At 39.9% G+C, this 14,917-nt stretch overlaps 1 pseudogene; it reads right to left on the bottom strand.

Moving 5' to 3' along the window:
- Positions 1-3,644: 3,644 nt before the first annotated feature.
- On the bottom strand, positions 3,645-3,763 carry LOC133384624 (5S ribosomal RNA; annotated as a pseudogene).
- Between the last annotated feature and the right edge of the window lie 11,154 nt (positions 3,764-14,917).

Genomic DNA, 14,917 nt, shown 5'->3' on the forward strand with positions numbered 1-14,917 from the left:
AAAGTACACATGTTTAGGACACAGTTTTACATCTCAGGTTCAAAAACCAGATCAACTCCTGCCTTTGTGTTCAAAGGAGGAAGGAAAATGCAGAACAGAGTTGAATGTGAGATCAGCTTTGAAGACTGATGTAACAATAAAAGTTTGTGTGTACTTTTAGGATACCATTCTACATTTCAGTTTTGAACATAAGCTGGACATTTTTTGAAAGGTGCCAGGAAAGAGATATTGCATTAGACGGTAATGCAATATCTGAAGTGAGGCCTCTCAAATACTGTGCTCTAGTAGTTAATAATGCAGCCTTTAAAAATATTGTTTCTTCTGGCTCATTTTCTAATATGTCTTGCCTTCTTTGACAGCCACTCACATAACTTTCTACCTCTCAGCTCTTATAGTGAATTTCTGTTATTTTACAAACACTGAGTTAGCTTCCATCATTCATTATCAAATCCCCATCTTCACTTCCGATAGCCTTGATCTATCAATCACCTGCTTCCTTACAGTTCTCCAGCTGTTTGAACAATGCCACCTATAATGTTCGTTAATGCTGCTCACTGTCAACATTCTTTTCCCAATGCAGGTAAGAAATCTTATGTTTTTTATTTGTCTCAAGCTGGAGTGTTATTTAACGTGTCACTGAAACAAGAGTCAGACTTTTGTCTGCAAACACTGCTTGTCTTGACCTAATCTCAGCTGATGTTTCTCAATTACAGACTTTGTAACAATTACTGCTGCACTATCTGATTTTATGATTGACACAACATAGAGCTTTTTAAATTAAAAAGAGCTGTATAAATAAATGTAGCCTTTTCACTTCTACCTCTACGCTACAAATAACTCAGATATCTTAGTGTTCGATTGTTGTGGTAAGTTCATTGCCACATGGGTTTTCTCACTTTTACTATTCTAAAATGGCAATTTATTTTGACTTTAGGCACAGATTTTAAACAACTGCATTAAACAACTGCATATAAGAAGAAATCGTTGCCAAACAGTAATAGATGCAATAGCAGCAAAATAGTTCTTTTTTATGCATTACATAGGGGATATATGACACAATTAATGTAATTTTATCTGGTTTTTAAACAAATCCCTAAGCACGCACTTTCAATTACATTTACATTTTAGCCCTAACTAAAAACAGAGGAAATTCTTCAGTTTAAATGTAAGTGGATAAATTAATAATGGATCTCATACAACGATTCCTTCCCCCCTCCAACCCCAAATCTAATGCTCCATTTTGATTGCTTGTGTCGGGAAAGCTGACAACATTGTTCTTCCATTAGATTTTGGGAATCCCCACCCAAAAAACCCAGAACCTTTAAAGTTGGCCATAACCAGAGAGACTTTCAGTCAGATGGAGGAGAGCTTAGGGCTGATAAACTAAAAATTGTCTTGAGGAGGCAGTAGCACCCATACACAGAGTTTGCTGAATCTATCTGATTGCCTGTGGAGGCAGAAAAGATTTTTTTCCGGTCAGATAGTCTTGTGATTGCCCTTCCCCCACATCACCCCGCTTTGTCCTCTCTCCTGTAAGGCAGAGCTCACTTGGTTAGACTGGCTGGATGGCTGAAATCTATAGGCATCTTGGTAGGATGCTACAGTGCTGTTCCTGAGAAACACAAATGACATTCTGTGGATGTTTGCATACAGTGCAAACCAAATGGCATGGGCACCTTACTGCTGGGCCCACTAGGGTGGAGAAGAACTGTCGCTTTTGGTTCTCTTGGTTTCTCACTTTTCTATCTTAAATTCAGTTCTCCACATTTCTGCAACAATTTGCTTTTTTTTTTTTTGCAAAAACAAAACCCTCATGAAAATTCTCCAGCATTTTGGTGTGAAGTTTTCCTGATAAACACAATTTTGTAAGCAATATTGACTAATGTAAACAGTTTTGCAAGCAATTGCTCCCAATGTAATACATTTTTTCTTGTTGTTTTCACCAATCTATTCATTTTTATGGATATGTCCCTCTAATACATGCATTTTTCTAAATACTGGTTGGTTGGATTTAGATAAGTGTGAATTTTGAAGGATGGCTCTCTTTCAGTGTTCATGTTGTTTCCGTAAGTGTGGATTTGATAGATTTGCCTTTAAATGTAAACTCAGCTGAATTTCTCCCCCATCCTTACTGTCTGTCCCCCATTGTCCCACAGGTGATTAAACCACTACAATTACTTGTATATGAGTTACTATAGTAGTGCATCCACTTGATGCAAATTGTTTCAGAAACTGTGCCACTGAAGAAGGATTATTCTGGAACACATGGAGCCTGAAATAAATATTTCTTCAAGCATCTGGAATTCCTTCCTCTCTTTTTTCTTTTCCTTTCAATAGTCCTTACCCAGTTTTGTGGTCATTTTTTGTGTCTGTGGAATTGTTAAAATACAGCACTGACCAACCATCCATTCAGTCCCATATAATACTCGCTTTTTGAATTTGCGTGTTGATATCTGAAAATATAAAAATCCCAGCATCTGACATTCCAGAACAATGCTTCAGTTTTGGATTTTGAGTGAATTTTCAGAGTGTAAGGATAGTGTTCAGCTTTTGGTTAGCCTGTATGTAAAATTCTTCAGTAACAAGAATTGAATGTCACCTTTCAAAAGCAGCATTTTATTTTTCTTTAGGTTTATGCAATTTTAAAATCCAATATTAATTAATCTTTTCATATCCTGACCTGTTACACAATCTGGGGAAGGTATCAAATATTAGAAAGCAAGCTTAACCCAATCCTGTACAGATAAACTAGCCTGATAAAATGGGGAGGGGTACCAATAGAGGTGTGATTGTTAGATTCACAATCTGCCACGGGGACATTGTCTTACACCCAATTATAGGGAAGTAATAGCAAGATAGTACAGACTCCAACTGCAGGTGCATTATTAAGGAATGCAACCTTAAGGAATGCAAACAACTGTTGATTAATTTACCAGTATGAACACTGCTTGTTAGAAAGGTGCTGTTGTTCTCACCTAGGAAAATAAATGGCCAAATAGAATAGTGTCTTTGTAGTAGCTGTGTGGGGAAGGAACTGGCAATCCCACCCCATATATACGGTCTGCCTAGTAAACGTCGCAAGTCGTCACCCTAAGAGTCGGAAACGACTTGCATTATAAGTGTGGGGATACCTTTACTTTAGTGGCAGTGTGCAAAATGAATCAGGTGCAGAGAAAAGCATTTGCATGTATCTAGAGTCTTTGGACCTTGTGGACAATGAGTGACAGTTCAACTCCTGCTAGGGAAGGTGACTAGTGTATGCCATGGTTTGCTTCCTCTGGCACGCTTGCATGAGCCTACACTTTGCACACTCATCTTTAGAGTGAAGTTTAAGGAGGCAAGGAGTATGCTTGAGATGACAGCAAGGCAGAACACCTTGGTAACAAATTCAAGGAACCCTTCACAGCATCAAATAACTTATTATTGAATTTGTAGTTATGTTGGGGTGGGAGGAAAGAACAATAGATTACAAAAGATCCTCTCAGGCTGCAAGAGGATGGGTTGGCCTATCTTCTGGTTTGTTGTTGTTATATGCCTCCAAGTCAATTATGACTTATGGCAAACCTATGAATCTTTTTTGGATATATTCTTAGGGTTTTCATGGTAAAAGGTATTCAGAGCTGGTTTACCATTGCTTTCCTCTAAGCCTATGGCACCCAGTATTCCCAGGCGGTCTCCCATTCAAGTACTAACCAGGCCTGATCCTGTTTAGCTTCCGAGATCAGACAAGATCGGGCATGTTCAGGGTAGTATGGCCATATATCTTCTGGTACCTTTCAGTATTATGATTTTATACTAAAAACTATATAATATATTGAAGCAGGGACCTGAACTTTCCTGATCAGGACTCATGTGTATTGTAAATTGGGAAAATGGTGATTTACACATATTCAAAACCTTATTAACTAATATGCTACATATTTTATTTTATGTTATTTATTACATTTATATCCCACCATTCCTCCAATACTCAGGCAGCTTAGCAAACAGATGTGGATGTTCCAGGCAAAAGTGCCATTTTTTTCCTGCATGCTACCCATGACTGCAGCTTTCCATATTTGATAGGAACTACTTCCTTCAGATACATCATGGTGGCCATCTTGAAAATTGATGTAAAAGCCTGTATCTACTGTAGCCACTTAGAATCACAATCCTGGTGTCTAAATATACATTTTCTGGGTCAAGGAATAGAACTATACCATTTAGAAAAGCAGTATATGGTTTTTTATGAACACAAAAATTAACTACTTAAAAATTGCAAAACAAAATAAAATGGAATACTGTTAATGTAACATAATCACTGAAAATACTGTCATAGGTATATCAACTGTATAGGGTTTTTACATGAATTTTCAAGATGGCCACCATGATATATCTGGAGGAAGTAGTTCCTATAAAAAATGGAAAGCTATGGCAATGGATAGCATGTCAGAAAAAATTGGCACATGCATTTCAATTCAGGTCTTAAACTGCCTGACTACAAGGAGCTGAGGTGGTGTACATGCTTCTCCCTCTCCACATTTGTTCTTCACAACAACCCTGTGAGGTAGGTTAGACTGAGAGGCAGTGACTGGCCCAAGGTCATGCAGTGAGCTTCATGAATAAGTGGGGAGTCAAACCCTGGTCTCCCAGGTCATAGTCCAAGACCCTAACTGTTACACCTCACTAGGGATGTGCTAGAATTCCGCCCAATTTGGATTTGGTACCAGATTTTCCATTAATGTCAGGTAAAGGCGGCTTTTCTAGCTTCTTAAGATGGAGCAGTAGCGCTGCCCTATCATTTCCAGAGTGCTTTCAGGGGTTCAAAGCAGACCATGGAAGGGATGTTTCCAGCTTCTCCACCGCCCCCTGCCTTTGAAAGCCTTATAAGAAGTTGCTACCAGACTGGGACTCTGAGCAACATCATGGGATTTCTAGTGGGTTACTAGGAGCCAAGATAAACTGTCAAAATTCTCTTCTTATTTTTGCTATTGCCAGAAAGTGTAACGTTGCCTGCCAAGAGATATAATGTTGCTGTGTTCATGATATTGAAAAGTTGTTTTTGTTTGCTGTTATATTTACTGTTACATTACTGTTTTATTATTTTTTGTTATTAGGAAATTGTTTTTGCAATTGTTGTGTTTGAGATGTACTTCTGTTCACCTTGTTGTAAGCCACTTTGAGCACAATTTTTTTGTGGAAAAGTGGCATACAAATAAAATGATGAACGAATGATGAATTAATTCACTTATATTCAATTGTTGAGAATTGGATTTTAATGTAGTGAATTTTGGCAGCTATTTTTGAAAATGGACTTTTTAACCAAATCTGCCTCTAAAACATCAATTTTAAGAATGATACTGTATCAATATTTCCTTTAAAAATATCATCCTTGAAAATATCAAAATTACCTTTAAAAATATCAATATTGATATTAATATTTTTCCAAGCAGAAAAAACCCCACAGATTGGTAAAAGCAGCAGCTAGTGGATACAGAATGAATTCAAATCAATGCCAGGCTTTTAGGTTGATGGAATGCTTTCAAACAGGCACTGGCCAATGAATCCCATCCCTTCACTACACTGATGTCATGCACTTGAGTATCTCTACCAGAATATAAAATACTGGATGAGAAGCAACCTCATGTACAGTGGGACTAGTTTGGCACATGTCCTAAAAAGTAAGATCAGGCTGTAAGGCTTGCAAGATAAGAAAGAACTGGAAATAGAAACAACATGTTAAGGTTTTTCTTTTTCTTTTGGAATATGCATGAGTGGCAATATTCTTCCACCAGATGTCAGCAAAGCATTCTCTAAGCCCCAGTTTCCATTTGCTTCCAGCCTTCTCTTTTATCCACATAACAAAATTAATTAGAGTCCTCACATATCGCCCTAACAATGGTGACTAGAAAGGCAAACAAACTATGAACTTCTTTCATTAACATTTGCTGTGTGTGTGTGTGTGATTTATTTCCCCCTGAAGTTATTTATTTTTATCCCAAGCTTTTCATGTTTGTTTGCTGACTTCTCACTATTAAGCTTTGGTAGTTCATAATGAACTCCTCATCGCATGTAAATGAAAAGGTCAATACAATAGAAAATTTAGGAGAAGAACTGACTCTGGTATTTTAGAAAAAAGAAGATGAACAGGTACTTGGAAATAAGGCTGCACAGTACACACTATGCATTTAAAGCACATAGCTCTCCCCAGAGAATCCTGAGAGCTGCAGTTTGTTAAGGGTTCTGGGAACTGTAGCTCTGTGAGGGTTAAATTACAGTTCCCGGAGTTCTTTAGGAGCAATGATGTACTTCAAAATATGCCTTAAAGGTATAGCGTGTCCACAGCCTGGGACATAATACACATGCCTGTGGCTGAGCAAACCTGCTCCATTAAAATCAATAACAGTTTTGTCCTTGACTTGCATGGGAGCAGGATCATACCCTCCCAGTGTTGTGAACTTTCTATAGGCAACAGATTACTTTATCAGCTGTGACTTAGTCCTATTGATGTTTTGGATGAAAAAGGCTGTTGCTTATAAAAAGTTTGTGGCTACAATAAATCAGTCTAGAACCATTTTAAAAAATGTATATGTGTACCCAGCATATGCTGGGGGGTAAAGAAAGGCCGGGGAAGGAACTGGCAATCCCACCCCATATAAATGGTCTGCCTAGTAAACATTGCAAGACGTCACCCTAAGAGTTGGAAACGACTCGCACTATAAGTGCGGGGACACCTTTACCTTTTTACACACACACACATTCCCCGATTTGGCAAGGCTCATTTAACATCAATATGAAATCGAGCCTTCAGTGTCATTGGCCCAGTTCTCTGGAATGCTCTGCCAACAGAAATTCAGCAGGTGCCTTCTGTTTTAACCAAGTGCCTGCTTGAAAACCTATCCGTTCTCCAGGCTTATGCAGGCAATTAAGAAGATGTCTTTTTTTTACAGCAGTTGACCTTTGTTTTTATTGTATATTTAATGTTTTTATTCTGTGGTGGTGGTGTTTTTAACGTGTTGTAAACCGCTTGGATGTTTTAATGAAACAACGGTATACAAATATTTTTATAAATAAATAAATATAATTGTTATCAATGAATACAGATCTTTATGGAATTAACTATCAATGAAATTGATTGATTTAAGAAATGCTTTACTGAAGAATCTTTGTTGATGTAAGAAATAAACACAAACCACCCATCAATAAATGAATCCGACTATTTGTTTGATTGACAGGGCTATGTATTTATTCAGTCGGTTTGTCCATCAAGACTAAATAACACAGGAAGCTGTCTTATACTGAGCCAGACCATTGGTCCATTTAGCTCAGTATTGCCTACATCAGGGGTGTGGAATCTTTTTTAGCCTGAGGGCCACATCTCCTACTGGCAACCTTCCAGAGGCTGCATGGCCAGAGGCAAAAGTGGTCAGAGCAATAAATGTGAATTTTACATTTGTACAATAGGCTATTTTCTTCATGCTCTCACAGCCCTGTCTATCCTCCGTCCAGGCAAGCAAGCAGCATTAGCAGAGTTCAGGACACATTCTAGCCAGGCTAAAGCGCTCAAGGAGGATGTGAACAGGGCTGGTGTGGCTCAGGAGAGTCCTGAGGGTCAGATAGAGAGACATGGAGGGCCACATGGAGGGCTGTGGTCCCCCATCCCTGTCTACACTGATTGGCACTGGCTCTCCAGGATTTCAGATAGCAGTCTTTCCCAGCCTTACCCAGAGATGCTGGGGACTGAATCATGGACCTTCTGTAGAGAGTGTGTGTGTTCTGCCACCGAGATGTGGCTCTTCTGCCACACCTTCAGGTGCCATCAACAATGGCAAGCAGATCATCACTTTTCCATTTATGAGCAAGGTCTAAGTATGCTGCCAACCACCACCACCACCACCTGATCAAATCCTTATAAGGCAGCCCTCTAAGGACTGGTTCACATGGGAGTTAAACATTGGATTAAAGACGCAGCTTTATCCATTGTGATAGATTTGCAAGATTCGCATTCCTACCTTCCAATCTGCTGTTTTCCATTGACGATGAAGGGAAAAGATCAATCACGCAGCTTTCTAATGACCATGCCCTCTTAAGGTCAAAATTTCACTTCCTCTGGTTACCTTGGCAACCGAGCATGCTGAGTTTTTTCCAGAGTAAGTTTCATAAAAAAAGAAAAAACCCTGAAGTGTGATTATTTATGTTTTCACAATCCAGCTGAAATACAAATATTTGTTTGAATAGTGTTATGCTGTTTTGCACAAGTTAAGGGGGAAAGAAAAATAAAGCACCGTTTGCAGCATGAGAGCCAGCAGGAAATGACAAGAACAAAGGGAGAAGGAGGGAGTGGGCGTGGAAAGGGGAACGATTGACATACCCACCTAAAAGCATTGGAGCAAAGCATCTGCAAGCCCTAGAGAAACGAAGCAGAGACGGTTTTTCCTCCACTTTTCGCATTTTAAGCGGGTTGGTTTAATTCAGATTTAAAGGGAAAAGCAGCGACACACTTTTCCTTTGCCTGCAACATCATGTGAAGTCTGTCAATTAAATGGGGATGCAAGTAGCCCCTATCTCACTGTAAGTCACCATGTAAACAGGCCCTAAGCCTTTTCCTCTTCCTGCTACCTGCTAGTCTTCTGGAACTGAATACTTAACATTCTTGGTCAGGTTAATAGAAAACAAATTGATTAAAACACTGTCCTCTATGAGTAGATGGCAGTGTAATATTTAATGATACATAGAGCAATTATTTCCAAGCCAACCACAAATCACAAATTATATTGTGATAAAATCTACAGATTCATAAGTTTTGAAAGTTTCTCATCACCCAAAATATGAGTAATTGTTTTATTTGTTTGTCATTAAATTGTTGGTAAAAAAAAGAAGTTTCCTTGTTAAATGTATGGGAAGCAGGTCCAGTTCTTTACCTTTATGTACCCTGAGGTTCTCTTTGCATATTGATATCCAATATTAGTCATACTAAGAGAAGACGATTGAAATCAATGGACAAGAAACTTAATTCAGATATGCTTTAAGTTGGTTTCCTGCACTGAGCAGGGGGTTGGACTCAATGGTCTTATAGGCCCCTTCCAATTCTACTATTTTATGATTCTATGATCCCCCATTGCATTTTAAGATTTCATATGGCAGCTACCATAGGTTATGTTTATGCTGTGGACCTCTTCCCTGACGATAGATGTATGTGAAAACATGGGCTACAAGTTTTGGAAACAAAGATACTGGCATCCTCCCACATTGAGAAATGTTGCTACGCTTACTGAAACTTGGTAAGTGTCAGGAGGATGGGAGCTTTTCATAACAAAATGGCCTAATTGATTTTCACAATGACTGCAGTAGCACTGTGACTGGTATTGAGTGAAGTAACACAAAAATACTGCTGTGAATACCCACCATCCTTGTTAATAAACACAGGACATTCAGGTAGCAATTACTTGGACCACTCTAGAATTGCTTGAATGTGAGAGCCATTGAGGGAGGTGACACACCTTTTCTGCCCCATAGAAAAAGAAACAGGTTTTTTTCAGAGGGGCAGTGAACTAGAGAAATTACAGCTTTTGGAATGAGACTGAGGCCACCTCCAGGCAATATTTTGTAGGAGAGATTCAAGCACACATCAGGAAATTTAGGTTTGTGCAATTAAAGTGGAATTAAAGTCCTCTGTCAGCAGCATCTTAGTGCAGCAATCCACTTTAAAACATGAATGGTCTTTAAAGCGACAGAGAAATGTGTTGAAAAGTGTGGGTTAAATGAATGGCTAATGGGAAGACATATAAACACCCACAAGCATCAGGATGAATGCTCATTGTTGTATAACTTCCCTGCCAAACAAACAGGATGAATAGCCAGAGGAGGACCATACCTTAGTGGTACAGCATCTGCCTTGCATGCAGAAGGTCCCAGGTTCAGTCCCTAGCATCTCCAGGTAGGGCTGGGAATGTCTCCTGTCTGCAACCCTGGACAGCCGCTGCCAGTCAGTGAAGACAATACTGAGCTAGATGGACCAGTGATCTGACTCAGTATAAGGCAACTTCCTATGCTCCTATGAATGCTTAATAAAAACTGGGTATAATCTAACCTCCACATAAGCTTTATGCAAGCAAATCAGGATAAATGCTCAACACATATGGACGAGCCCTGACACAGTGAGGGCTCTTCCAGACTTTTTTTGTTTTGAAGGTGCATTCTGCAACTTGTTATTAATAGTGCATTAGTTGTGGATTTATACTGGACCATCCACACATCATTGCACTTTATTAGTTGTTCTGCGATACTTTCCCAGTGTTATCACTTTTGATATCTGGGGGAGTGCTCTTGTGCTATAGTACAAAACAAGTGGGATACACACCACCTCTGGAACATTTGTGGTAAAAAAAAAAAGGTACAGGATTTCAGCAGGAAGCTACAGAATATGCTCCAATTGGAAATGAAGCAGTATTTATTTATTTTATTTATTTATTTGTTAGATTTTTATACTGCCCGACTAGCATAGCTCTCTGGGCGGTGTACAACAAAGTGCAAAATATACAATAAAATTCCATAGTAAAATACAACAACAATGTAAAAGAATAAGGAAACTAAAAGCAATTACAACGCATGTTAAAAACTAAATTAAGTTAGATTAAAATGCCTTAGAAAAGAGGAACGTTTTGACTTGGCGCCGGAAAGACAATAATGTCGGCGCCAAGCGCACCTCATCAGGGAGACTGTTCCAAAGTTCGGGGGCCACCACTGAGAAGGCCCTAGTTCTAGTTACCACTCTCCGAGCTTCTGTATGAGTCGGAACTCGGAGGAGGGCCTTCGATGTAGAACGTAGTGTACGGGCAGGTTCATATCGGGAGAGGCGTTCCCGCAGGTATTGTGGTCCCGTGCCGTATAAGGCTTTATAGGTTAAAACCAGCACTTTGAATGGTTCTGGCCCGGAAGCATATTGGAATCCAGTGCAAGCAGGCCAGAACAGGTGTTATGTGTTCGGACCGCTTGGTCCATGTTATCAGTCTGGCCGCCGTGTTTTGCACAAGCTGTAGCTTCCGAACTGTCTTCAGAGGCAGCCCTACGTAGAGCGCATTGCAGTAATCCAATCAGGAGGTTACCAGAGCATGTACCACTGATGTGAGGTCCTCCCTGCTCAGGTAGGGACGTAGTTGGGCTACCAACCGAAGTTGGTAGAATGCATTCCGTGCCACCGAGGCTACTTGAGCCTCAAGTGAAAGGGAAGGATCTAAAAAGACTCCCAAACTACGAACCCGCTCCTTTAGGGGGAGTGTAACCCCGTCCAGGACAGGGTGTATATCCACCACCTGATCAGAGAAACCATGCACCAACAGCATCTCAGTCTTGTCTGGATTGAGCCTCAGTTTGTTAGCTCTCATCCAGTCCATTATCGCGGCCAGGCAACGATTCAGCACATTGACAGCCTCACCTGAAGACGATGAAAAGGAGAAGTAGAGTTGCGTGTCATCAGCATATTGATGACAACGCACTCCAAAACTCCTGATGACCGCACCCAACGGCTTCATGTAGATGTTGAAAAGCATGGGAGACAGAACTGACCCCTGTGGGACTCCACACTGAAGAACCCACGGTGTCGAGCAGTGTTCCCCAAGCACTACCTTCTGGAGACGACCCGCCAAGTAGGAGCGGAACCACTGCCAAGCAGTACCACCAACTCCCAGCTCCGCAGCCTCTGCGCCAAACCTTTTGCAAGTGCAAACAGCATTGAAAGCAGGATTGTGTAGTACTGCCTCAATACATCATGAACACAAATCGTCACGAATGCACAACAAAAAGAACATCTGGAGGTGCTGAGAGAGAAAAGAGAGATTTCTGAGTTCTGTTAAGCACGTGGAGTACCTCTCTCTGGAGATCTTATGACACTGGAATTGCTGCTTGTAGACGTTTTACAGTCAGCTTGTACATTTGTAAATAAACCCAAACATTGCAAAAATGCTATACAACAAGTGATCTCACTTTTCAAAGGAACCAAACGCAGGCAAGCACTACCGCTGAACTTCTCACCATTGATCATAATGTTGATGTGAGCACTAATGTTAGCCATGGAGCACATTTATGTTCAATTAAACTCTAAACTGTAGCAGTACTATGCAGAAGTAGAGGGAGGGAAGTTTCCAAGCTTGTCAAATTCCCAAGCTTAAACAATTCACATTATTCAACTAATTGGATAAGTTAGCTAAATGTATTTCAAATATTAAGTTACTTCAGATGTCATACTTTGGCAGAAGCGTGTTGGAGTTACAAATGACTTGTTTATTACAACAAAATAAATAATATGTGAAACTGAATGCATGGTGATGGAAGAATTAGACAAATTTGAGGAGGAAAGGCTGATCAGTTGTTACCTGTTCATAGCCAGGCATTCACTGAGCAAAATGTCAAACTGTATTCTGAGCTGAAGAATTATAACATGGATGGTGTGTCTATCTACCAAGGGGGCTCCAGGCCAGAGTCTTGAATGCAAGCATCCTGAATCTGCTCATAACTTTGGTCAAAGAGGAGGCAGATTTGTGTTTTCGTTGATCATCCTGAAGCAAGCTACCTTCCAGGGTTTCCCTGCTTTGTTGATATAGTCCATATGAAAGAGGCTTAAAGGATCTGCCTCTTGGCTTGGGCAAAGGAAGGAAGTGGGCTGCTGGCACAGGGTGTTTGGTGTTTGACAGATACATTTTCAAAAGAACCCTGTAATTCACTTTCAACCAAAGTTAGTAATATCAGTTTAAAGAACAATCTTGTCTTCATTTATTTGGGAATAAGCCCAACTGAACACAGCCCTTCCTAGTCAATACGAAACACTTGCTCAGTAGAACTAAAACAGCATCTTGCCCCCCACCTCACCCCAAGTGGACTGGGCCTAGAAACCACCAAATGATCCACACCCTTATGTGTATGGCTATACTCAGGCTGAAAAATATTGGATTCGGAACCTAAATATAGTTTCTATATTTTTGATTCCGGTGGAACTTGCTTCTCAGGAACCTGAGGTTTAATCTGGTGTAATAGGGATAAGTGTGGGAAAACAAATCTTTAAAAAGCTGGAACTTACAAATTCAGAAAATCCAAATCTGAAGTATCCCATGAATCTTGGCGTGTGGTTTTTATTAGAGCTTTCCTACATCACAGCAGGTTGGCTTAGCATCAGTTTGTGCAAATATTTTCTTTGATTTCAGAGCAGGTGGTTTGATGCATCCAGAGTCTTACTTTGACTTTATAGATGTAGAGAATACAGACAGGCCATTTTATAATCCAGTTTATTACACTGGAGCCACGAAAAAAGACATGCAGAATGCACAGTCCATACTTTTCTGAATATGTGGGCGATCCATGCTCTTTGTGAGAGCTGCCTGCCTACCAGGGCCATGGACAACAGAGAGACCTTGACATAAAGGATGGGGAACCTGTGGCCCTCCAGATGTTGTTCAACAACAGCTCCCACTGTCCCCATATTGACTGGGGACGATGGGGAACAAACAACATGTGGAGGGCCACAAGTTCCTCATCCATGTTCTACATGAGGTGCGTAAGATCCTCACATTCATAGTAATGCCAGGTTTGTTTGTTTATGGATTAAATATATATCCTGTCCTTCCCAATGGAGCCAGGGCAGCAGGTTAGTGTGCCTGTCGCAGAGTTTATCCAGCTGAGGGTTGGGGGGGGTATAGAAAAGACTCAACAGACTTCCTGTGGAGATCCCCTCCCATACAGTACATACAATTCTGCATGTGCAGAAGGGAATGGATCATGCCCATGGTTTTGAGGCAAAAACAAACTCACTGAAGCACATTCCAAATTCTCTTCCTTTCCCCAAATAAATCTGGACAGATAGCACACATGTATTTAAATGCACACATGCATACACATGAAAACTAAGATCCAGGCTGCATGTTTTGGCTGGTGTTGCATGAATCATTCTCAGATATTGCTTTCATTAAGTTTTTTACTCCAAGATGACTGCAGAAAGGTACTGAATGCCAAACCTATTGGCATCATGATATAAGGTGAGCTCACACATATTTTTTAATTGATTGTCAGAGATGACTTGCATGTGTGAAATAGCCACCACAGATCAAACACCACATACCAAGATTTCCCCCACATCATCTCAAAGATGCTTTTCAGTGTGCACATTCAGCTGTGAATCATCTAGTGAAAAACCATCACACAATGAGATGGACTTATTCATGTGCTATCAGAATCATGTGGGAGTTGTTGCTGTTGGATCCTATGCTACTATGCTAGACACTGGGCTGCTGTTGTTAGGAACTAAAGTTCCCAAATCAGCTTACAATAAAAAGTTTCATTCATAGTAACAATATATTACAATTTGAAAATGATAGTTTTAGAATAAGACTACTGCAGATGAGTAACAACTTGCTCAGCAGCTATAATTTGACATTGGCTGCTGTCTTGAAACTGAGGTATCAGTTATATTCTTCATGCAATTAAATATGCCAGTTAGCTGTGGGCCCATCTTTTATGAACAATCTGCAATGCTCTGTGTTCCTCAAAAGTGACAAAGACTATAGCTATACATGTAATTCTAATTCAAAGGAAGTGGTTCCCAAACATTTTCTCCCATGGACCACTTGAAATGTTTTGAGGGTCTTGGCAGACCACTTCATGATCTTTCTGCCTGTTGTGGCAATTGTAATGCGCTGTGCTACATACCATATGATTTTTCCTTATATTTTTTATTTTATTTCTTATATATTGTATTTCATTGTATTACAATTTGAATCCCATAGAATTCAAATTGTAATACAATATTACATTATAATACAATATATGAAATAAAGGAAGCAAAATGAATATTTAATGTGATGGATGTGCAGTTTCCCATCTTAAACCACAATTCCACAACTCATTGTGGACCAACCAAAATGTGATAAAATTATGGCAAGCTTTTGAGCTC

Source organism: Rhineura floridana, chromosome 4, assembly GCF_030035675.1.
Source record: "Rhineura floridana isolate rRhiFlo1 chromosome 4, rRhiFlo1.hap2, whole genome shotgun sequence".
Lineage (NCBI taxonomy): Eukaryota > Metazoa > Chordata > Lepidosauria > Squamata > Rhineuridae > Rhineura > Rhineura floridana.